This window comes from Bos indicus x Bos taurus, chromosome 1 (genome assembly GCF_003369695.1).
Source record: "Bos indicus x Bos taurus breed Angus x Brahman F1 hybrid chromosome 1, Bos_hybrid_MaternalHap_v2.0, whole genome shotgun sequence".
Taxonomy (NCBI): Eukaryota; Metazoa; Chordata; class Mammalia; order Artiodactyla; family Bovidae; genus Bos; species Bos indicus x Bos taurus.
Window position 1 is genome coordinate 127,771,940 of NC_040076.1, and position 25,143 is coordinate 127,797,082.

A 25,143-nucleotide genomic window follows, 5' to 3' on the forward strand; every position below is an offset into this window, starting at 1 on the left:
GGCTACCTGATGTGAACAGCCAACTCATTGGAAAAGACCCTGATGCTGGGAAAGATTGAAGGCAGGAGGAGAAGGTGACAACAGAGGATGAGATGATTGGATGGCATCACCAACTCAATGGACATGAGTTTGAGGAAACTCCGGGAGATAGTGAAGGACAGGGAAGCCTGGTGTGCTGGAGTTCATGGCGTTGCAAAAAGCTGGACACCACTGAGTGACTGAAGAACAACCACCACGACTTGGGTGTCTAATGCTTTCTGATGAGTTGACCTATAACTAGAAGCTCTAAAATTCTATCTCCTGCAGCTACACACTGTCTTTCAGCCTTCACATTCCCCTTCCCCACTTTTAACGAGCTATTTTTGTGCGCAGCCTCCTAGCTGCTCCCTGCGAGAGGAATGGTTATGTTCATGTAAATGATGACCCTCACTCAGATGCTGGGAAAAATAAATCAATGGTTTACTTCACTTAGAGGTTGTAGGTGCAGCATGTAGGAAGTGGCCTGTCAAGGCCCATGCAAACATGGGAGGGTTTTTTTCATAACCGGAAGCCTGCCATGTTGAGCAAAGGTTGAGGAAATATAGATCATGGGCCCATTCAACTTTCCACCACTTCTTATACCTGACTGGACTACAGCCACAGGTGTTTGTCTACATATTCTGTCTCTACTTTCATGTCAAAGTCAGGGAGTTGTAACAGAGATCGCATGACATACAGATTCCAAAGTATTTACTATCTGATCTTTTCATCAAAAGTGTGCCAATCCCTTGTCTTCAGTCTATTGAGGAGAGGAAACTTGAGGCTTCCAGCAAGGCCCGGAGAGATTCAGGAAGGCTTCCTGATGGCTGTCCAGCATCCTTTAAAATATCTATTCTGGGTGTGTGGGATATGAGTGATGCTTAGCCATGTACTAAAGTAAACGTAAGTGCCTGTGACTTTGCCTGCATATGAGAGCCTGAGGGAGGCTCCTAGTTGGCTTGTGCCTATTGTTCCCCTCCAAGGGATGCTATGCTCATAAGAAAGGACAGAATCAAAGATGATATTGTAGTAATATTAGAAACAAAAAATGTTATAATTATTTGCATCTTTGTGAAGGTTTTAGGTTGTTATTTACTTGATGACACCTCACTAGACATAATGAGGCCGTAACCCTTTGACCACCCATTTGTACGTGGTCAAACCACCTACAAACCCACCTACCACCATCTCAACCCATTTGTAGGAGTTCAAACCCCCTTGGTAGCCCCAAGGTCAAGGAGCACAGGAGAGCTGTGGGCTGCCACATCCCGGGACAATCCACAAAATAACCATACTGGCAGAGTAAGTGGTGCCTTCCTTGTTGGGTTTCTGCCCATTTATCCCTGGCCCTGGGTAGAACAGCCAAGGCCACAAGGTGCACAAAACATGTGGTTTATTTATACTGATTGACTGTACCTGCAGAACCATCACCAGGGGCACTGTAAGTGAGAAGTTCTAAAGTATTCAGATTCAGGACATGGTTTTATCTTTACAACCCGAGCTTATTCTCCATGATTGTGGTGTATTCTTCAAACAATAGGAAAGAAAATTTACTTGAAGCGTAAAAATAAGGCAAAGATGTAAGATGTCCTTTCAATGGCTAACAGGCTCAACCAAAGAGTACTTAATTATTTATGAGAATGTTCCTGTATTTGGCTTTGCTATTTGTTATTTATTAGAGTTGAGACATTGTGAAATTACATGTTGACTTATAATTCTGCTTGATAATCACTGCTGTGCCCCACCCCTTAAATTGTGATTCTATTGCTCTGTAAAACAGTAACTAGTTTTACATCTGGCACAGCAATTGTCTTTTAATTCCCCCCTCCACCCCCCGCCTTTTCCTCCAGAAATTTCATTTGAGCACTCTTTTTTAGAAAGCCTTTTGCTGATGACGATACAAACCCTGCTCCCACATACTCTTGGAAGCAGCTGTACCATTTTACTGGCTTGTAGTTAGGATGAAGGCAATGGCACCCCACTCCAGTACTCTTGCCTGGAAAATCCCATGAACAGAGAAGCCTGGTAGGCTGCAGTCCATGGGGTCACTAAGAGTCAGACATGACTGAGCGACTTCACTTTCACTTTTCACTTGCATGCATTGGAGAAGGAAATGGCAACCCACTCCAGTGTTCTTGCCTGGAGACTCTCAGGGACGGGGGAGCCTAGTGGGCTGCCATCTAGGGGGTTGCACAGAGTCAGACACGACTGAAGCAACTTAGCAGCAGCAGCAGCAGCAGCAGATATGATGAAAGTTATGCCCCAGCTTGTAATTTCAAGCCCCTCCTCCCTTAATGGACTCTCACATCCCATTGGCCAAAGAAAATTTCCTCAAATGCTAGGGCAAAGGAAGTGGGAATGAATAGTAGCTCAATAAGTATCTAACCAATTGTCATGGTTAGTTTCAGGTGTCAACTTAATTGCACCTTGGGGTGCTCAGATAGCTGGTTAAACAGTATTTCTGGATGTGTCCTTGAGGATGTTTTTGGATGAGATTAGCATCTGGGTTGGAGGCTTGAGTAAAGTAGATGTCCCTCCCCAATGTGGGTAAGCACTATGCAGTCTACTGAGGGTCTAAATGAAACAGAAAGGTTGATAAGGGAGAATAGATTCTGCCTGACTGCAGAGCTTGACAGCAATCTTTGCCCTCAGCACTCCTGGTTCTCAGGCCTTCAGACTCGAACTGCAACCTACGACATTGGCTCTCATGCTCATGGGCCTTTGAACTATACCACTGGTCTTCCTGGCTTCTCCAGCTTGCTGATGGCAGACTGTGGGACTTCTCAGCGTCCAGTATCCCATGAGCCAATATCATCTATCTATCTATCCCAGCATTTATAGCTATCAGTTTAGTTCAGTCGCTCAGTCGTGTCCAACTTTTTGCGACCCCATGAACTGCAGCATGCCAGGCCTCCCTGTCCATCATCATCCCCTGGAGTTCACTCAAACTCACATCCATCGAGTCGGTGATGCCATCCAGCCATCTCATCTTCTGTTGTCCCCTTTCCCTCCTGCCCCCAATCCCTCCCAGCATCAGAGTCTTTTCCAATGAGTCAACTCTTTGCATGAGGTGGCCAGAGTACTGGAGTTTCAGCTTTAGCATCATTCCTTCCAAAGAACACCCAGGGCTGATCTCCTTTAGAATGGACAGGTTGGATCTCCTTGCAGTCCAAGGGACTCTCAAGAGTCTTCTCCAACACCACAGTTCAAAAGCATCAATTCTTCGGCACTCAGCTTTCTTCACAGTCCAACTCTCACATCCATACATGACCATTGGAAAAACCATAGCCTTGCCTAGATGGACCTTTGTTGGCAAAGTAATGTCTCTGCTTTTCAATATGCTGTCTAGGTTGGTCATAACTTTTCTTCCAAGGAGTAACCGTCTTTTAATTTCATGGCTTACAGTCACCATCTGCAGTGATTTGGGAGCCCCCCAAAATAAAGTCTGATACTGTTTCCACTGTTTCCCCATCTATTTCCCATGAAGTGATGGGACCAGATGCCATGATCTTTGTTTTCTGAATGTTGAGCCCTAAGCCAACTTTTTCACTCTCCTCTTTCACTTTCATCAAGAGGCTTTTTAGTTCCTCTTCACTTTCTGCCATAAGGGTGGTGTCATCTACACATCTGACATTATGGGTATTTCTCCCGGCAGTCTTGATTCCAGCTTGTGCTTCTTCCAGTCCAGTGTTTCTCATGATGTACTCTGCATATAAGTTAAATAAACAGGGTGACAATATACATCCTTGACGTACTCCTTGTCCTATTTGGAACCAGTCTGCTGTTCCATGTCCAGTTCTAACTGTTGCTTCCTGACCTGCATATAGGTTTCTCAAGGAGCAGATCAGGTGGTCTGGTATTCCCATCTCTTTCAGAAGTTTCCACAGTTTATTGTGATCCACAGTCAAAGGCTTTGGCATAGTCAATAAAGCAGAAATTGATGTTTTTCTGGAACTCTGTTGCTTTTTCGATGATCCAGCATATGTTGGCAATTTGGTCTCTGCTTCCTCTGCCTTTTCTAAAAGCAGCTTGAACATCTGGAAGTTCATGGTCCACGTATTGCTTAAGCCTGGCTTAGAGAATTTTGAGCATTACTTTACTAGCATGTGAGATGAGTGCAATTGTGCGGTAGTTTGAACATTCTTTGGCATTTCCTTTCTTTGGGATTGGAATGAAAAGTGACCTTTCCAGTCCTGTGGCCACTGCTGAGTTTTCCAAATTTGCTGGCATATTGAGTGCAGCACTTTCACAGCATCATCTTTCAGGATTTGAAATAGCTCAACTGGAATTCTGTCACCTCCACTAGCTTTGTTCGTAGTGATGCTTTCTAAGGCCCACTTGACTTCACATTCCAGGATGTCTGGCTCTAGGTCAGTGATCCCACCATCGCGATTATCTGGGTCATGAAGATCTTTTTCGTACAGTTCTTCTGTGTATTCTTGCCACCTCTTCTTAATATCTTCTGCTTCTGTTAGGTCCATAACATTTCTGTCCTTTATCGAGCCCATCTTTGCATGAAATGTTCCCTTGGTATCTCTAATTATCTTGAAGAGATCTCTAGTCTTTCCCATTCTGTTGTTTTCCTCTATTTCTTTGCATTGATAGCTGAAGAAGGCTTTCTTATCTCTTCTTGCTATTCTTTGGAACTCTGCATTCAGATGCTTATATCTTTGCTTTTCTCCTTTGCTTTTCACTTTTCTTCTTTTCACAGCTATTTGTAAGGCCTCCCCAGACAGCCGTTTTCCTTTTTTGCATTTCTTTTCCATGGGGATGTTCTTGATCCCTGTCTCCTGTACAATGTCACGAACCTCCGTCCATCGTTCATCAGGCACTCTATCTATCAGATCTAGTCCCTTAAATCTATTTCTCACTTCCACACTATAATCATAAGGGATTTGATTTAGGTCATACCTGAATGGTCTAGTGGTTTTCCCTACTTTCTTCAATTTAAGTCTGAATTTGGCAATAAGGAGCTCATGATCTGAGCCACAGTCAGCTCCTGGTCTTATTTTTGCTGACTGTATAGACCTTCTCCATCTTTGGCTGCAAAGAATATAATCAATCTGATTTTGGTATTGATCATCTGGTGATGTCCGTGTGTAGAGTCTTCTCTTGTGTTGTTGGAAGAGGGTGTTTGCTATGACCAGTGCATTGTCTTGGCAAAATTCTATTAGCCTTTGCCCTGCTTCATTCAGTATTCCAAGGCCAAATTTGCCTGTTACCCCAGGTGTTTCTTGACTTCCTACTTTTGCATTCCAGTCCCCTATAATGAAAAGGACATCTTTTTTTGGGTGTTAGTTCTAAAAGATCTTGTAGGTCTTCATAGAACCATTCAACTTCAGCTTCTTCAGCATTACTGGTTGGGGCATAGACTTGGATTACTGTGATATTCAATGGTTTGCCTTGGAAACGAACAGAGATCATTCTTTCATTTTTTAGATTGCATCCAAGTATTGCATTTCAAACTCTTTTGTTGACCGTGATGGCTACTCCATTTCTTCTGAGGGATTCCTGCCCACAGTAGTAGATATAATGGTCATCTGAGTTAAATTCACCCATTCCAGTCCATTTTAGTTCACTGATTCCTAGAATTTTGGTGTTCACTCTTGCCGTCTCTTGTTTGACCACTTCCAATTTGCCTTGATTCATGGACCTAACATCCCAGGTTCCTATGCAATATTGCTCTTTACAGCATCGGACCTTGCTTCTATCACCAGTCACATCCACAACTGGGTATTGTTTTTGCTTTGGCTCCATCCCTTCATTCTTTCTGCAGTTATTTCTCCACTGATCTCCAGTAGCATATTGGGCACCTACTGACCTGGGGAGTTCCTCTTTCAGTATCCTATCATTTTGCCTTTTCATACTGTTCATCGGGTTCGCAAGGCAAGAATACTGAGGTGGTTTGCTATACCTGTATTGTATCTCTCTCTGTATCTCTATACCTCTTCCATTAGTTCTGTTTCTCTGGAGAACTCTGACTCATATACCAACCAGAGTGGATCAACTGGGGCATTTCATCAGCAGGTCTCCCTGCAGTGCACTCAGTCAGATTCCTAGGACAAATAAAAATGATCGTGTATTATATAAAACATAGAAGCGTGCAAACTGACTTCTCAGCAAAAGTGCTGATTATAAATTGCAGCCCCATGAATGTATATCACAGACTTGTGATACAAGGCAGAACCAGTTGGAGATAATAAGTAAATTTAACCAATTCAAATGTTGTAATACCATAATCCTACACTGGTATCAGGTACAGAGATTTTTTTTTTTTAAAGAATGTCGCTTGTCACAACTTTGTAGGTAAATAGATAGAGCCGATGTAAGCATGCTCATAAAAGACTAAGGTTACACCCATTCAAAAAACATCTAAGATGAAGCAGAAAATTTGAATTAGAGGTGAGAAACTCTGCAGCCTTGGGGACTAAATCTGGCCCATCTTGAGTTTTGTAAATAAAGTTTTATTGAGACACTGTGATGCACATCCCTTTACTTGTGATTTTATGGCTGCTTTAGTGCTACCAGAGCACAGCTGAATATTTGCAACAGAGCCACAGGGCCCACAGAATCTAAAATAGTTACTCTTTGGCCCTTTACAGGAAACATTTGCTGACCCCAATCTAAAATATTCCAAATCTGATTTTTGTCTATTCTTAAACTGCCTCTGGATACACCATAAACTGCAAAGTGACATTGAAGGTGGCAGGATGAGCATTGCTAATCCCCCAATCTCAGAGAACCACAGCCTCCTCGGAGCTGTGGAAACAGGAGTCTGCTAGGGGACCTGTTGAGAGCTTCTCCTTCCCTGTGTCTTTTCAGGCATTCTAGAGAAAAGCTTTTCTAAAGGGAAAAATGTTCTGGGTGTTAACATCCCTCGAAGATTTTCCTCCCTCATAAACCTTGAGTTGAAAACAAAAGATATTTCTTTGAAATGTGAAAAACTCCATTTGCAGCAGAAGAGACAGGCACATGCGGTGTCAGGCTGCTGGCTCCCTGCTGACATTGCCAGGATTAAAAATAGCCGTTCTGTTTGTCCTTCAGCTCTGTATTGAACTGGAGCCTCTGAGCCGAGTTCTCCTTAGCTTCACGCTTAATGAAGCATAATTTGTATTAATAGCAGCTATTAAATCTAGAGTGCTTAATAGGAATTTACAGAGGAGGCCCTGAGTCACCAAGCACCTCAGACATGGTCCCCAGAGAGCTGAGCTCAGGCCTGGATGTGGCAGTGATGAATCTTGGGCCTGGTGAGGTGAGGCAGCAGTGGGTGAGCAGGGGAGAAGCAGGGCTCAAACCTTCCACCAGCCTTGGGCTTTCTCAGGTCCCAGGTCCTGCTCATGGTCCCTGCATCAGGTGGTGGCTGCATTCCAGAAAAGGCAGTGCTGGGTGCTGGGCAACAAGTGGAGCTGATGAATTTACAGACTTGCATTAGATTTGGATTCTGCTGTGTCAACTGGCCCTGTTCTCTTAACATCTCTGAACCTTAGGGTTTGTTTTTTTTTTTTAACCTGAGAAATAGAGATAATTAAATATGGATAATACAGTATGATATAATGGGAATTTCTGTGAAGAATAACAAGGAAAGACAGAAATGAACATTTGATGCTGGTTCTGTATCTCTGTTTTCTCATCCTTCTTTAAAACTATCTCCATTTTAAATGTCATATGGAAGGATTTCTGTAGAAAATGATTGCAAGAAGCAAAAGAGCTCCTTTTCAGTTGTTTATTAGCAAACATGTCCTTACTAGACCAGGCTTCCTGCCATTAACACAAGCTGTGTTTGTATTTCCACTATTGTAAATCCTCTGCTCAAAGGTCTGTCCCTGTCCCCGTCCCCACCCCCACCCCATGAGTTCCTTAAAGGCAGTGGGAGAAGCAAATGGTCCTTCTCATCATGAACTCTCCCCTGTCTTAGCACAGAATTCTAAGTAGGTGTGTGATTGTATGGTTGCTATCAACAATCTCACTGTACAATTAAGAAAACAGTGGTAAACACTGGGTCTAATTTTCCTTTATAATATTTCCAGCTGCTTGCCCTTGGGCGAATCACTTAGTCCATTTGGGCCTCAATTTCCACATCGGCAAAATGGGGCTAATAAGAATACAACTTCATAGATCGTTGAGACAATTAACTATAAATATAAGCACTTAGATTGGGCTTGTGCCCTCTAGTGGTTATTTTTACTGGAAGTGCCATATAGTTATTTCCATCAGAGCAGGAAAGAAAGACTGAAGAGCCTTCAGTGAGTAGCCAGTAGAGTTTTCTGACAGTTGCATGCTCAGTGTGAATGTCCCTTTCTGCCCTGGGCCATGGAATTGGTCTCCATGGTGGAGGCCTGGCTTCAAGCACAGCTTCTGCTCAGCACATGGGGAGTGGGGAGAAGGCAACAGAATGCAAAACTTCAAAGAAATGATCAAGTTTGCAGCCTCCCTTTGGAAAGTACTGTTTGAAGTAAGTCATTGCAACCCTGCCCCAGGGCCATTTAAACATGCCCGGGAGAGAACGCCTATAAAAGTCTGTTAAAGCCCTGAAGCGGGATCATTCATAACAGCTGTGGTCTGGGACTCAGGCAGCCAACAGGAAAACAGACTGTGAAGACCTGGCAATGTGGGAGCCTGAGCGACTTCACAGAGCCACCCTTTCCAAGGAGCCAGCGTTAGAAGAGGAGGAGACTGCTCATTGTTTTATTGGGTCAGCAAGAAAGCTCTTAGTTTCATGAGCAAGCTCATGAACCTGTATCTTTCTACCCACATGCACCAGGGGATTCTATTTCAGGGGATTATTCATTTCCATGATGTTGGCTTAGCCAACACAAAGGTAGGGCTCTTTGCTGGACTGTGTACATGCAGACAAGCATTCCTAGAACATTTGTGCATCTGTGGAAGGCAGGAGGCATCTGCAGAGTTGATGACCTGGCAGGAGCTGAGGCGGATCCCCCAGCTCTGTGTATGTTAGCCTCTGGGACAAGAAAGGACTCTTGGTTTGCAGAGGAATAAACTGTGAGGTGACTTAGGGAGTCACAGGGACAGGGCAATAATACTCCAGTTGGCTCCCAAGCTTGCCCCTCTTTCCTTCAGTGGGTAAGTTCTGAGGTGTCAGCACAAGCTGAGACAGTGCGAATGAGACTGACCGGGACCTGGGACCAAAGACCCTTTACTGCGTTCCTTGCACCTGGACAAATATCTCTTGGAGCAACAGAACACAAAGAAACTACAAGGAGCTAAAAATAACTTCACGTATGCTGCAGCATGAGTCCCAATAAAGACTTACCTGAATTCCTCATCTGGCCTCTTATCAATTTCTATTGATTAAAGAGTCCAAGGACCCAGGTCAGTAACATAGAAACTTGGAAACTGCAAGTTCTCCCATCAGGGAGTGGATCCAGCGTTTGCTTGGTTTTTATTGATTATGACTACAAAATTAGATAAAAATGGATATTTATTTAGAATAAGACAGAAATTACATCAAATTCCATATATTTAAAAGCTGATAAAATCAGAAGAATAGCATTGAGCTTAAATAGAAAATCAGATACAGTTCTATGATGCTTTTCATAAACATATTTTGATAGTATATACTTTGATCATTTCTTCATGTGACAACAATTTTATAATGTTATTTTCTAAGGAAGAAAGAGATGATTCAGTCATTCCTTTTGCCTAGTTTGTCAAAAATTGCTTTATATTATTGGTAGTTGAGGAAAATTTCTTTCATCCTCATGTATCATCAAAGTAATGGCATGTAAATAGTAGAATTGTGAATTAGGGGAAAACTTCTATCTCCAATGTAAGGATTGCATATTCTAGGTCTCTGGCTTTTTTTTTTTTTTCTTGTTCAGTAATGTTCTGATTCTCATCATCTCTTTTATCTCTTCTGCTGTTTTTTAATCTATACATGTTAAATATCATACTTTCCTTATCTTCCTCTGGAGCATCAATATTTTAGTCTAGAGTGATATAAGAGGTTTTGACATTTTGAAGCCTGTGTTAGTCTGTCTTTCAGTTGATATTTTTGGCATCCCCTAGGACAGTTTCCTTCTATCATATTTTTGTTTTAGAGTGATCATTAATTTTGAAAATTATACAAAATTGATCTATAATTAAGAATTACACAAAGGACATTGAAATCCACTTCTGTGATGCCAGTTATTGTTCAGTCGCTCAGTTCTGTTGGACTCTTTGTGACCCCATGGGCTGCAGCACACCAGGCTCCCCTGTCCTCCACTATCTCCTGGAGTTTGCTCAAATTCATGTCCATTGAATCAGTGATGACATTTAACCATCTTATCCTCTGACACCCCCTTCTCCTTTTGTCTTCAGTCTTTCCCAGGATCAAGGTCTTTTCCAATGAGTTGACTCTTCATATCACATGGCCAAAATATTGGAGCTTCAGCTTTAGCATCAGTCACTCCAATGAATATTCAGCACTGATTTCCTTTAGGATCGACTGGTTTGATCTCCTTGCAGTCCAAGGGACTCTCGAGAGTCTTCTCCAACACCACAGTTCAGAAGCACCAATTCTTCAGTGTATCATCCAACTCTCCCACCTATACATGACTACTGGAAAAACCATAGCTTTAATTATACTGACCTTTGTCAGCAAAAGTGATGTCTCTGTTTTTTAATATGCTGTCTAGGTTTGTCATACATTTCCTTCCAAGGAGCAAGCTTCTCTTAATTTCGTGGCTGCAGTCACTGTCAGCAGTGATTTCAAAACTCAAGAAAATAAAATCTGTCAATGTGTCCATTTTTTCCCCATCTATTTGCCATGAGGTGATGGACCGGATGCCATGATCTTAGTTTTTTGAATGTTGAGTTTTAAGCCAGCTTTTTCACTCTCCTCTAAAGTTCCTCTTCAATTTTTGCCATTAGGGTGGTATCATCTGCATATCTGAGGCTGTTGATATTTCTCTCAGCAATCTTGGTTCCAACTTGTGATTCATCCAGCCTGGCATTTCACATGATGTACTCTGCATCTAAGTTAAATCAACAGGGTGACAATATACAGCCTGGACGTGGTCCTTTTCCAGTTTTGAACCAGTCTGGTTCCAACTGTTAATTTTTGAATTGCATACAAATTTCTCAGGAGACACATAAGGTAGTCTGGTATTCTCATCTCTTTAAGAATTTTCCAATTTGTTGTGATCCACACAGTCAAAGGCTTTAGCGTAGTCAAAAAAGCAGAAGTAGATGTTTTTCTGGAGTTCCCTTGTTTTTCCCATGATCCAGCAGATGTTGGCAATTTGATCTCTGGTTCCTCTGCCTTTTCTATATCCAGCTTGTACATCTGGAAGTCCTTGGTTCACGTACTGTTGAAGCCTAGCTTGAAGGATTTTGAGCATTCCCTTCCTAGCATGTCAGATGAGCACAGTTGTACAGTAGTTTGAATGGTAGTACTTTGTGTTTAACTGTATAATTTTGAAATAAACTTATGCTCCGTACACTGACTGTGTAGGAGTTTGGCCAGACAAGTTTCTTAAGGTTGTTTTTTTTGCTTCAGTGGTAATTTTGTATGCAGTTTTATCTGAAACTTTCAGACTTTTTAGTGGACAAATTACATCAGCTATACTAAGCTGTACCTGATGTATGGGGAGGTTTAAGACATGAAATTTCCCACGTAGTCATGTTCTCTGTTTGCATTATTGCTACCGGTTTGTGCCCTATAACACAAGAATCAAGATAAAATTTACTGTTACATTCCATAAAAAGGAATTTTAAAATACGTGCCAAGTTGATAATTGTATATACAACATTATTAATTATAATCCTGAGAAGAGGGACATTTTTATTTGGGTGTGGATGAGCTCCAAAGCCTTTGCTTACAACTGTTTCTTCCTATGATGACAAGAGTATTACACATTTGGTTCTGGCTCCGTGCATTCTTTTTTTTGCTTGGCTGTACTGGGTCTTTGTCACAGTGTGTGGGGGCTTCTCTGGTTCCAGCCTGGGAGCTTAATTGCCCCGAGGCATGTGGGATCTTAGTTCCCTGGCCAGGGATCAAGTCCATGTCCTGTGCCATTAGAAGGGACATTCTTAACCACCAAACAACCAGGAAGTCCCTGGCTTCATGTATTTTAACTGTTTTTGGTTGTGGTTCACCTGCAGGCACAGGGGAACATGTTTATACTGTCACCCCATCTCTGGACCTTTGTCCCTGATGCTGGAGGGGCTGGCACACGTAGGTGAAAGAGTATCCCACAGAAGACACTGTAGCGCTTTTGTAAAATGCCCCACTCAATCCAAATTGAATCTATCCCGCAGCCACTTCAGTGCCACCTGCATGAAAGGAAGTGACGCAGGGGGAAGTCAGATGGAGAACAGTGTGAACCCACTGTATTTAAATATCTTATTTTCGACAAATCACATGACTATGAGGATACATTGTTAGGGCACCTGGCAGAGCCTTGGGAAGGAGCTGAGCAAGTGAGGAGACCTGAGGCTAGAGCATCCTCAGCTTCATGGAGAATCCAGCTCTGTCCATCCATAGAGAGGGAGGGAGGAGGAGAGAGAGGCTAGTAGACAGACATGGCAGGATAATCTGATCCTTCTATGTCCAGGGAAAGCACACGGCAGTGAGGAATCAGAGAGGAGAGGACCTAAGTCAGTGTGGGTGGCAGGGAAGGTATTCTTGGGGACAGAGTGTCCAAACTGGAACCTGAATGATGGCCAGCACTTAGCTAGACAAACCAGCTGAGATAGATGTTTCAGGTAGAAGACACAGCATGAGCAAGGGTCCAGAGGTGTGGATGTCCACAGAGTCCAGGGATGCACACATAGCTGTGCTGTAACTCAGAGTGTCAGGAGAGAAGGGGACAGAAAAGAAGCTCAATGAGAGAGCAGGAGTGACGTCACAAAGGGCCTGGAGGACCACGCTACGGGGATTCTACCCTGGGTGATGGGGCGAGACTTTGACAGAGGTGGATGAGATTTGCGTTTAGAAAGCTCACTTAGAGCAATGTTGAATTGCATAGAAGTGGGGTAATTAAAACTAGGACCGGTGCAGTAGTATCGATAAGAGTAGCTTTGTGTGAGAAGAAAAGGTCCAAATGTTAGCGGAGAAAAATAAGAAAAAGATGAGAAAAGAGACTTTGTATATGTGAGGATTTCCAAGGATAGTGATCTAAGTGTCTAAGTTGATGCGATGTTGAGATTGGGCAGAGGAAGAAAGTAGCTTTGTTGGGGCGGCTGGATGAGCTGCTTGAGATTCTTACAGGGCATCTCAGTGAAGACGAACCAGCTGCATCTGCAGTGCTGGGAAGGCACTTGCAGTGACTCCTGGAAATTAGTGAAGCTACAAGCATTCGCGAACTCTTCCAAGGAAAGTCTGTGGCATGGTAAGAGTTGAGGACATAGCACCAAACCCTGAAATAGTAATAGTGAAGGCAAAGAAGTGGAGGGATATGCATTGGAGATTGTGAAGAAATGGTCAAGGTGTAGGAGGAAGATCAGTCTCCAGGGAAGTTTTCTTGAATTTGGGTGTGATCCTAGGACAGGTTAGAATCAGACAGAGCTTCCAAGGAACCAGTGATGTTTGGGGTGTTAGTTGCTCAGTTGTGCCCAACTCTTTCATGACCCCATGGACTGTAGCCTGCCAGGCTCCTCTGTCCATGGGAATTTTCCAATAAAGAATACTGGAGTAGGTTGTCATGCCATTCTCCAGGAGATCTTCCCAACCCAGGGGTCAAACCCAGGTCTCAGGCATTGGAAGGTAGATTCTTTACCATCTTAGCCACCAGGGAAGCCCACTGATGGTTGGGGAAGCCCCCAAAATGGCAAGCATGATTTCCATTTTAGAATTCCAGGTTAATTTTCCATGTTGGCTTCATCTGGTTTATTGTGCCAGTAATTTAAAGGAGAAAACAATTTCCATTTTATTTGTGTTTTCCTTCAGGGGGACTCAAGAAAATACAAAACAATAAGACTGTCAATATCTGAGGTAGACATCCATGCAATGAATAGAGAACATAGACAAACACAAGATAATTATAGTTTTATATTGCATTCTGTTTAGATGGTTACAGTTATCCATTCTTCTACTTAAATTAGCCAGAATAATGCTATAGAACTTAAAACAACGAAGGTTTATTTCCCACGCATAGTTCATATCTACCATGGTCAGTGAGCTCGGCCCCGCATGGTTACTCAGGATCCAGGCTGGCAGAAAGTCTACCATCTTGAAGCTACACCATTTCGAATGTTTGATTTCTGCAGTCACTTTACTAGGGAAGAAGAGAAGTCCTGGCTTTGTCATGTCCTGGCTTTAATTTGCTTTGTCCCAGAAGGGGTATGAACCACTTTAAGACATAGTCCTTTGGCCATATAACTGCCCATATAACTGCATGGAGCTGGGAAATGTGGAGGCATAGGTGGTGGCCAGTACATGTCTCTGCCATGCTCCATATTGTAAAAATCCAAAGTCCCCAAAGCCAATTTACATCATAAAATATATACAAAAACCAATAATAAAATATCTTACAATTAATATTAGCAAATATTAGTAAAATGCTTTTATTGAAAATCTAAACAAACACAAATGAAGTGCATCTATGTCTGGTTTCATTAGAAGCAATTTACTTCTTTAAAAGCATCTAGTTATTTAGATGCTGACATATTATCTGTAACACTACCACATTGATATTACATTTATATATTTTCCAAGCTTCTAATCACAACTTGTTCTTTCTGGTGACTGGCCTTCATCCAGCAGCACGCCATGAGTCACCTCATTAGAACAAAAGACACTTCTATCACCCAGGGAATACTAAGCATTTTAAGAGCCTTGTTCAGGAACCACGGGCAGAGACTAATATATGTATTTTCTATTATTTCACACCTTGAGGAAATGTTCATGTTATTTTATGTTTATCTAAAACTCATATTACTATGACACAGAATAATTTTGGAATGTTACCAGTTTCCATAGCATATGGAAAGGAGAAAGCAAGGGAATTACTGCTTAGTATTATGTTTATTATTTATTGAAAGGAGGAAGCAAGGGAATTCCAGATAAACATCTACTTCTGCTGCATTGACCATGCTAAAGCCTTTGACTGTGTGGATGATAACGAACTGTGGAAAATTCTTAAAGACGTGGGAATACCAGACCACCTTACCTGCCTCCTGAGAAACCTGTGTGCGTGTCAAGAAGCAACAGTTAGAACTGGACATGGCACAATGGACTGATTCCAAATTGGGAAACGAGTGCATCAAGGCTGTATATTGGCACCCAGCTTATTTAACTTATATGCAGAGTACATCATGTGAAATGTCAGACTGGAAGACCCACAAGCTGGAATCAAGATTGCTACAGGAAATATCAACAACTTCAGATGTGTAGATGATACCACTTAATGGCAGAAAGCAAGGAGAACTAAAGAGCCTCTTGATGAGTGTGAAAGATGAGAGTGAAAAATCTGGCTTAAAACTCAACATTCAAAAAGCTAAGATCATGGCATCCAGTCCCATCACTTCATGGCAAATAGATGGGGAAAAAGTGGAAGCAGTGACAGATTTTATTTTCCTGGGCTCCCAATTCACTGCAGATGGTGACTACAGCCATGAAATTAAAAGACATTTACTCCTTGAAAGGAAATCTACGACAAACCTAGACAGCATATCAAAAAGCAGAGACATCATTTTTGTTGACAAAGGTCATATAGCCAAAGCTATGGTTTTTTCAGTAGTCATGTACAGATATGAGAGTTGGACCACAAAGAAGGCTGAGCAATGAGGAATTGATGTTTTTGAATTGTGGTGCTAGAGAAAACTCTTGAGAGTCCCTTGGACTGCAAGGAGATCAAACCAGTCAATCCTAAAGGAAATCAGTCCTAAATATTCATTGGGAGGACTGATGCTGTAGCTGAAGCTCCAATACTTTCACCACCTGATGTGAGGAGCCAACGCACTAGAAAATACCCTGATACTGGGAAAGATGGAGAGCAGGAGGAGAAGGGGATGACAGAGGATGAGATGGTTGGATGGCATCATCAACTCAATGGACACGATTTTGAGCAAACTCTGGGAGATAGTGGAGGACAGGGGAGCCTGGCATGCTGCAGTCCATGGGGTCATAGAGTTGGACACAACTTAGTGACTGAATAACAATGACATACTTTAAAATTAGTAATTAAAATGAGCTTAATTACAATAGCATCTTATTTTTTGATTTTGAATTCATTTGGAAATTTCTGAAAGCTGTGATTTGTAGCTCTTTAAAAGTACTTGCATATAGGCCATTTTCCCCCTGGTCAAAACATATTTCTCAAGAATGCTGTTTTGAAGGAAGTTTTTAAAAAACAATTTTACAAATGGGTTTTAGACATTTAATTATTGATTTTATATTGGATATTTAAGAGATACCTTTACTTATCAAAGGGCGTTCCAAGTACTCAGTGGTAAAGAATTTACATGCCAAGGCAAGAGACACAAGAGACGGAGATTTAATCTCTCAGTCCAGAAGATCCCCTGGAGGAGGAATGGCAACCTGCTCTGGTATTCTTGCCTGCCACCCCTTCCAGTCCTCTCATCTCTGTTCCAGGCAGGAAGAAGAGAGAAGGGTAAAGTCGAAGGCTACCTCAGCCTTGCCTTTTAATTCAGGCAAGAACATCTTCCTCAGGGTCTTCCAGCTACATCTAATTGCCCAAACTGAGTGAAGTGACTATGCTTAGCTGCAGGGACACAGGAAGGTTGTATAATTTTAACTGTTCTGTTCATAAGCAGGGAAGTGAGAGTGTTAACCATATAGGCAATTAGTAACATGTGCTGAACTTACCTGAGTTAAAATAAAGCTACTTATGTAACTAAAAAATTAACAAGTACATATTTATTTGATCAGTGGATAACATTCAGTGTTATTTATAATTGGCCTTCCTGTAGAGCCATCTTGGAGCATTCCTCAGCTCCAGTCTTATATCTTTCTATATCTGACACCTGGGTATTTACCCCCTTTTAAATAAAATGATCTTTGGTTATTTTTAAAATCGAGTGAGGAGGACACTTTTGGTTAACCTATGAGATAACAAGGCAGATATAAACAGATCTAAGTAAGGAAATGCTAGAAACCTTAATGGGGCTTCCTAGGTGGCTCAGTGGTAATATGGCAAAGAATCTTCCTGCCAACAAAGGAGACACAGGAGTTGTAGGTTCCATCCCTGGGTCAGGAAGATCTCCTGGAGAGGGAAATGGCAACCCACTCCAGTATTCTTGCCTGAAAGGTCCCATGGACAGAGGAGCCTGGCAGGCTACAGTCTATGGGTTCACAAAAGAGTCAGACAAGACTTAAGCAACTAAACAATAATAACAGAAGTCTTAACACAGATCCAAGTGTATCAAATTATTACCAGAGTCTGAAATGTTATATTTCCCAACTTTGTTCAATACTATGTTTTAATTTCTTTTGAACTTTCTCATGTCAAGTCCAAAGCAAGTGTTCCTGATCAGTGGGCAGCTCTGCCTCAAGTCGTCCATCTCCTGTTTCTACCATCATCAACCATTGCTTCCAAAGATGCATGTCAATCTGCACCCAATGGCAGAAGGGAAAGAACATGCGGAACTGACTATTCACAGCCAGTTTCTAACAGTGGCTGGCTTTCTGTCCACGCACATGCCACTGGTTAGAACTTCCTCTAGGATCCATTAAGAGCCCTGTTGCAAGGACGGGGCACTGTGAACTGTTTGCCAGGAAGAAGAGCAAAGGGGTTCAGAAAGAAAGCTGGGCTGTGTTACATAACTGATTTGCCTGGTCAACAATTACCTTTTGGTAAACACTGGTTGAGTCTGGCAAGGTTGGTGGGACTATATTTCTCTCCTTCACAATTTTGCTGCAGAAGAACCACAGAAACATGTTTGAAACTCAATTCTGATCAATGTATGAGAAGTCACAAAACAGTCACATGGGCTCTGCTTGTAAAAAAGGAAGTCCTCACTCTCTATCCTTAATGACTGCTGTGGATACTTTGAGTGAAAGTTTCACTCCTGGACAGACCCCCAAATACTCAAAATATTCTGATGGCAGGAGCAGCCAGCCATAAAGCTGGGGGGCTGGATGGAGTGCTCTGTAAAGTGGGTGCTCCCAGGACCAGGGAACTCTACACCTTAGTGCTGGTCTGAAGGAAGCGGGCTGCCATGCTTGCTTTCTTACTGTTTTTGTTTTTTAATAATTTTATTTATTTATGTTTTTGGCTGTGCTGGGTCTTTGTTGCTGTCCTCGGGTTTTCTCTAGTTGAGGTGAGTGGGGGCTCCTCCTCACTGTGGTGGTTTCTCTTGTTTTGCAGCACGGGCTTTAGACGTGCGGGCTTCAGTAGCTGTGGTGCATGAGCTTAGCTGCCTTGCAGCACGTGGAATCTGCATGTCCCCTGCATTGGCAGGTGGATTCTTAACCACTGGACAACCAGGGAAGTCCTCTTACTGATTTTAATGCAGAGGTCATGGCAATCCAAACCATCTCTGTAGGCAGCCATATATCCAGAATCAACCCTCAGTTCATCAATTCAAGTTCCTTCATTGTTATGAGTAATAGTAGCAGTAATACTAATTTGGACCTCAGGTGCAAAAGCGCTGACCCAGTGCACCCTTCAGCTCCTGTTGTGCTGTCCTCATTGTTCTCTGTTCAAAGTCCCGTTCCTCTCCTGTTCTCTTCTCCCTTACAATGGTAATCCATGTAATGTTCTTTTATCTGTATGTGTTCTTGAAAGCATGCATAGTTTTGTATGCCTTTAAAAAATTTTTATATTTATTGGGTTAGAAATCTTATTCTACTATTGTTTTTTTTTTTTTTTTTCTGCCCTTATCACTATTCTTACATGATATGTTCTTACATGTTGCTATGCATGTTGGGTTGGATTTCCCAGAAAACACTATGAGATAGAAGATTAGCCTGAAAGAAGTTTACTTAGAATGTTCTGTGCTTCAGGATCAAGCCCTGGGAGAGTAGGGAGGAGGGCGGAGGGAGAGAAGCAGGACTGGGCAAGAGGAGGACCTGACCTATGACGCAGATGATGGGGACCTCATGGGGAGCTCTGGAGCTGGGAAGTCCAGCCTCAAGGCATCAACCGGTTATTGGACCTGGGCTGCCCTGGGAACATGACTGGGAGAGGGGCTTGCACTGGCTGACAGAATTGTTAGAGAGGTTTGAGGGTAAGAGTATCAGTGGCCAACAGTTCTAGGGGCTGGAGGACCTGTTCAGTTCTGAATGCTTCTGTTCTGACAGAGGCCACAGAACACACTCTGCTATCTGCCACATGCTAAGTCCAGGCTGTTCTTTCTAAGCCGTGCTTCACATCCCACCATGGTTACTTGCATGGCTTCAGATGGCCTCAGCTCCCTGGTACCAGAAATGATGTTGCAACAAACCTCCCTACTTATCAGGTGGATCCAAGATGTTTCCCGGGGGATTGTCGAATGGAGTCCCGGGTGATGGTGTTGGGGGCCTACATCCCCACCAGTGGTGCACAAGGGTTTTTGGGCTTCATCAACTCAAAGTTATATAGCTCTCTAATTTCTGCCATTCCAATGGGTCTGTGATGTTTGAATTTGGTTTGAATTTGCATTTCTATCATTTTTAATGGGTTTGAGACTATTGTTGTATGCCATTTCGCCCCCTGAGTTTCCTCCTTTTTGAATTGTCTGTTCACATTCTTTGTGCATTTCCTCTTGGGTTCTTAAAAATATTTCTGATCTCTCTTTAGCTGGTAAACAAACCTGCTGTATAGATTTTAATAATGATATCTAAAGAATTTAAGCAACCCTCCCTGGAGTGTGGATTCCTGTTCAGAATATTTCAATATTAACTAACCATTCTCTCTCTCTCTCTCTTTCATACACAAGGCTGTTTATTACGAAGTATTTTTGAAGATTATATAACAATTGTTAGTTAATTTTAGCTGAAGATTTCTTTGGAGTGGCTGACAGTGTATGTGTGTGTTTAACTCTCACTGCTTTCTTTGTGCCTATTAGTAATCATTTTCCATCTAAATCTACAAAAATTTATAATATTTTCAACATTTTGGGGTTAGAACTTCTCAACTTATAGTCAATTGAATCTATAAAGGAGCTGAAGGAGGTAGAAAGACTGGTTTTTCTTCTCCTATCTCTCTTGCAGTCTCTCCTGCTCTCCTCTTTTCTGTCTGTCTCTGGTATATTGGTCAAAATAAGGTCTTGGAATCCCTGAATTCTATCATTTTGGGAATGTTTTTAAGGTACATGATTTTATCTAAAACAGAATATCCTATAGCTGAGGGCAACGTTTTTCATCCCAGAATATGTAAAGCCTTTCCGGACATGTGACGTGCACACAAGCTGGGCCGTGATCCTGAACAGGTTCATCTTTAGACTCTCCTTTCATAGCTCAAATGGCAACCCACTCCAGTATTCTTGCCTGGAGAATCCCATGGACAGAGGACCCTGGTGGGCTACAGTCCACGGGGTCGCAAAGAGTTGGACAGGACACGACTGAGCGACTAACACTTTCACTTCCCTTTCACAGCTCACCTCCCACATGGGGGAGAAACACCCTCAGGGTGGTCTGCTTCAGCTTTCCCCAGGGGAAGTTTATGTTGGGGGATGAATCTATTCACACCCATCCGTTTGGGGTTAAAATGTTCACTGAATACAGACCAGATCCTCCTGCGGCCTTTCCTGCAGGAGGCTGGGTTGTCTTAAGATGGGCTGACAGTGCAGACTGTGTCCTCCCACACCCAGGAAAATTCAGAGTAACTGTTCCAGCCAGAACACAATATTTAAAAAATTCTCCGCTCCCCACCTGCCCCACTTTTGGGCCAGGCTGCATGGCATGTGTGATCTTAGTTCCCTGACCAGGAATTGAACCCATGCAGTGAAAGCACAGTGTCTTAACCACCGACCTCCACGGGAGTCCCTAGTGCACAGTTCTGAAACTGGTATCTTAAATTCACTTCCAAGCTGGAAGTGGCTTCTTTTTACCTCATTGATACCACCTTTATCCTTGAGTCTAGACACCATATTTCCCCTTGGATGAAGGAACTGGGAAAGTCTGGCAGTACAGCTGGCAGGGATGGTGGACATGCACCCAGGCTGCCCGTCTCAGAAAGCGCTCACCAGAGCCTTCTGGTCGTGAGCAGTCTGCCCCATTGTCCCTCTGTCAAACTTAGCCAGAGGCGCCTTCTAGTGAAAGAAGCCTGCTTCCAGTTGTGTTTGGGTCAAAATGCTCTTATGCTACCTTTTGGCTACTATTGAGAAGCAGAAAGTGTGCACTAAGGAGTCTTTTTAATCAAAGTGTGTTTCCGCCAAGTGACAGAGTTGACATATTTTTGTCAAGTGAAAAGTTAGCCCTCTTATCATTCATTAGCAGGAGGAAAATACACAATGTAGTTTTTCAGTTTTTTAAACAGGTGGTGTCTGAGAAGGCTCATGGCTGCCCATCATCAGTATTACAGGTAAATAGCTACATTTCCCAGAAAGTAGCCTCTTCCTTGAGACCACTTCAGGCTCCCCCACCACCTTACCCCATATTAGTTAAGTCTGATGGGCACACGCATGTGCTCTGGACTGCAGGATTCCACACAGGAAGGAGTGGAGGATGTGTGTCTGTTACAAGCAGGTGGTGGCCAGCTTCTTAACCGTATTATAAAGCTTGCAGTGGGTCTCCCTTGTGGTTATGGGGGTCTCTTGGTGGATTTCGAGCAAGGAAGTAGCATAATCTTAATTGACAACATCTGAGTCCATTTGGATTAGAGTAGCCCCATGCTCAGTCTACATACTCACTGACTCTACCAGTGGGCTCATCCAGGCTGAGACACGGCATTTCAGGAGGTAGAGTCACAGGGAATTTGGAGTGAAAGTCTTAGGGGAGGAATGGAGAGAGGAAAGCAAGATGGAAATCCTTGCGGATCTGCAACCCATATCTAAACTCCGGCCTCGGTTCATTCATGCTGGAGAAGACACTGCTGGATGGTGTTTCTGGAAGCTCAGTTTCTCTTGTCACTCCAATCATTCTGTTCATGAATATCTGCTGGCTACCACTAGCTGATGGTGACTTTCTTGTTTGCTAATAGAAACCTTGACCAATTCACTTCCCTTTTCTCCCTCTTCTCAACTTAATCCTGGGAACCTTGGCTTTCTGATGAAGATAATCTACCCTGGCATAGATGCCTGTAGCTCCAGAGGTGCCTCCTTTGCAGTGTTCATAAGTGCAATTATACCCTACTTATGAGTTATTTAATAATTGCTTCTGTCCTTCACTCGACTGGTCATCCAGTGAAGGTGGGAAGCTGGTATTGCTGGTATCCTGGTACCTAGCATGGTGGATGGTTCACAAGAGGCATCATTAGGATCATGGAACAGTTTTGGGCAACTAATAGACAAATGAATGAATGAAGACTCCAAGTTGCTCTCAGCATTGTCATAGATTCCAGGATTCAGAGGTCAACAAAGACTTTGAGGACAGTTAGCTGGCATTACTGCTCTGGGAAAGGAGACCCATTTGCTCTTGTTTCTGAGTATGTATTTTCACATAGTTTGCGTTCTTGTTGGTTTTTAGACTTCCTCTGGTTTACACACTTTTAGCATTTCTATTATTTTTGAAACTCTAGTTGGCCAATCAGGGCTTTTAAGTTCCTATCTTCTGTGTCCTTTGGGAATGGTGGTAGCCCAAGGCACTAAAAAGGAAAAGAGCATTCATCTCTGGGCTCTGGCACCTGCCACTTGGCTTTCTCAAAGGCAATATTTTACTCTTCAAGGCTGGTTTTCACTCTTCAAGGCTGGTTACTTCTTAGCTGCATGGGCAGACACTTGGTTGAGCAGCCAAACACATTCTGAAAACCACATCTATGTGGGAATCTGGATTCTGTCATTTACCAGCTGTGTGACCTTGACAGGAGACCTCCTCTCCTAGTTCCTTCATGTATAGGATGAGGGTGAAGGTTTCCACATGGGGCTGTTGGAAGGATTCAGTTAGAAAATACCAGTGAAGTGCCTGATCCACAGCAAAATACCTTCTCTTTCCAAAAACCTCCACATCAAGGAGATAAAGTGGAGATACCTATTGAGAGTGTTGTTTAGGACAGACCCCAGTACCGCTAAATGAAGAGATGAGAAAATAGACAAAGGACCGACTGAATGAGTGAGGGTGTGACCCACACTATCTCTGACTAAGGGAGATTGGAGATCAAAACTGTGATGTAAATACTCAGTGAATGCTTGTAGAGCTGGACATTGTGGTAGACTTTTTTTTTTTAATTGGAGTATAATTGCTTTTTAATATTGTGCAAGTTTCTGCTGTCCAGTGAAGTGAGTCAACCATATGTATGCATATATCCCCTTCTACCTCCCTAATCCCACCCATCTAGGTCATCACAGAGCACTGAGCTGAGCTCCCTGTGACTCACAGCAGGTTCTGCTCACTATTTTACACATGGTAGTGTATCCATGTCAATTTCAATCTTCCAATTCATCCAACCCTCTTCCCCAGACCCCGTCTCCCCATGCCTTCTCTACATCTGAAAACAGGTTTGTCTGTATTATCCTTCTAGATTCCACATATGTGCATTGATATGTGATATTTTCTCTTTCTGACTTACTTCATTTGTTTGACAGACTCTAGGTCCATCCATATCTCTACCAATGACCCACTTTCATTCCTTTCTATGGCTGAGTAATATTCCATTGTGTATATGTCATCTTCTTTATCCATTCATCTGTAGATGGACATGTAGGTTGCTTCCACATCCTGATGATTGTAAATAGTGCTGCGATGACATTGGGGTGCATGTGTCTTTTTGTTTGGCAGATTCTTAATGGAAATTATCTCATTAATTATCACAAGAATCTTTTAAGAAAGGTATCATTACCACCATTTTGTAAATGAGGAAGTGAAAGCTCATGGAATAGGTCACATAACTGTGGTGCCATGACTAGTAAGTGGTTTTACTAAGGAATCACAAAAATGGAAGGCCTTAGGTATATATATGTGTGCATAGGGGTATTTGCAGGTATATGTATGTGCCTATGGTATTTAACTTCATCCCAAGAAAACGGTAGGCCCTGATGACATGCTTGTGCAATGATTAGATGACTATAAATGTTGGTGGTAATTAGAAGGGACAAGGCAGATGAAGGGAAGGGTAGAACAGAAATAATGGTTTTGACAATGTGGCCCTGAGGAAGGGAACTCAAGGTCAATTCATGGAGTACTTCTGGGACTGCCTTCCTATATTTTAGGGAAGAGAAAACTGGACTGAAGTTCCTGAGCAAAGTCAGAGAGATGTGCCTGAGGATTCCAGGATCCATGGCTGGGGGGCTTGTGTCCAGTGAGCATCCTGGTGAGTGAGATTCATGGGCATATGTGGAAGTCTCTTCAATATGACCAGTGTATATGAGCACCCAGATCTTTCCTTTTAAAGGTTTTCGAGTAGCTCCATGAATATGGAGCTCATAGAATATAGGCATCTGCTTTTGGACTGATTTGTTATTTTTGTTTAGTCACTAAGTTGTGTCCAGCTCTTTTACGACCCCATGGACTAGCCCACCGGACTCATCTGCCCATGGGATTCTCCAGGCAAGAATACTGGAGTGGGTTCCCACTTCCTTCTCCAGGGGATCTTCCTAAACCAGGGATTGAACGTGGGTCTCCTGCATTGGCAGGCAGACTCTTTACCAATGAGCCACCTGGGAGAGTTAAAAACACTAGTTTGAGCCTGAGTGACCCTGAACTTTAGCATCATGTTGCCTCAGATTATGCACTTGGCCTCTCTGTACTTTGTAAATGGAGATATAAATCTAATAAAATTTTTGTGAGGTTAAAATAAAATAATGCATATAAAGCACAGCACAGTTCCAAGTTCTTAGTTAGTGCTTAATAAAATACATATATTAATAATGATTCCCATGACAAAATTTGTTATAATAGAAAGCACTTCTAAGCCATAGTCCATTCAGTTTTATTTTAAGATCATTACAGGGGCTTCGCTGGTGGTCTAATGGTTAAGAATCTGCCATGCAGTGCAGGGACATGGGTTCAATCCCTGGTCAGGGAACCAAGATCCCACATGCTGTGGGGCAACAGAGCCCATGCTCCACAATTCACAGTCAAGGAAATAAATATTTTTTAAAAAGATCATTACAAAAAACACAGAGGCTCTTTGAAGGCCTGTC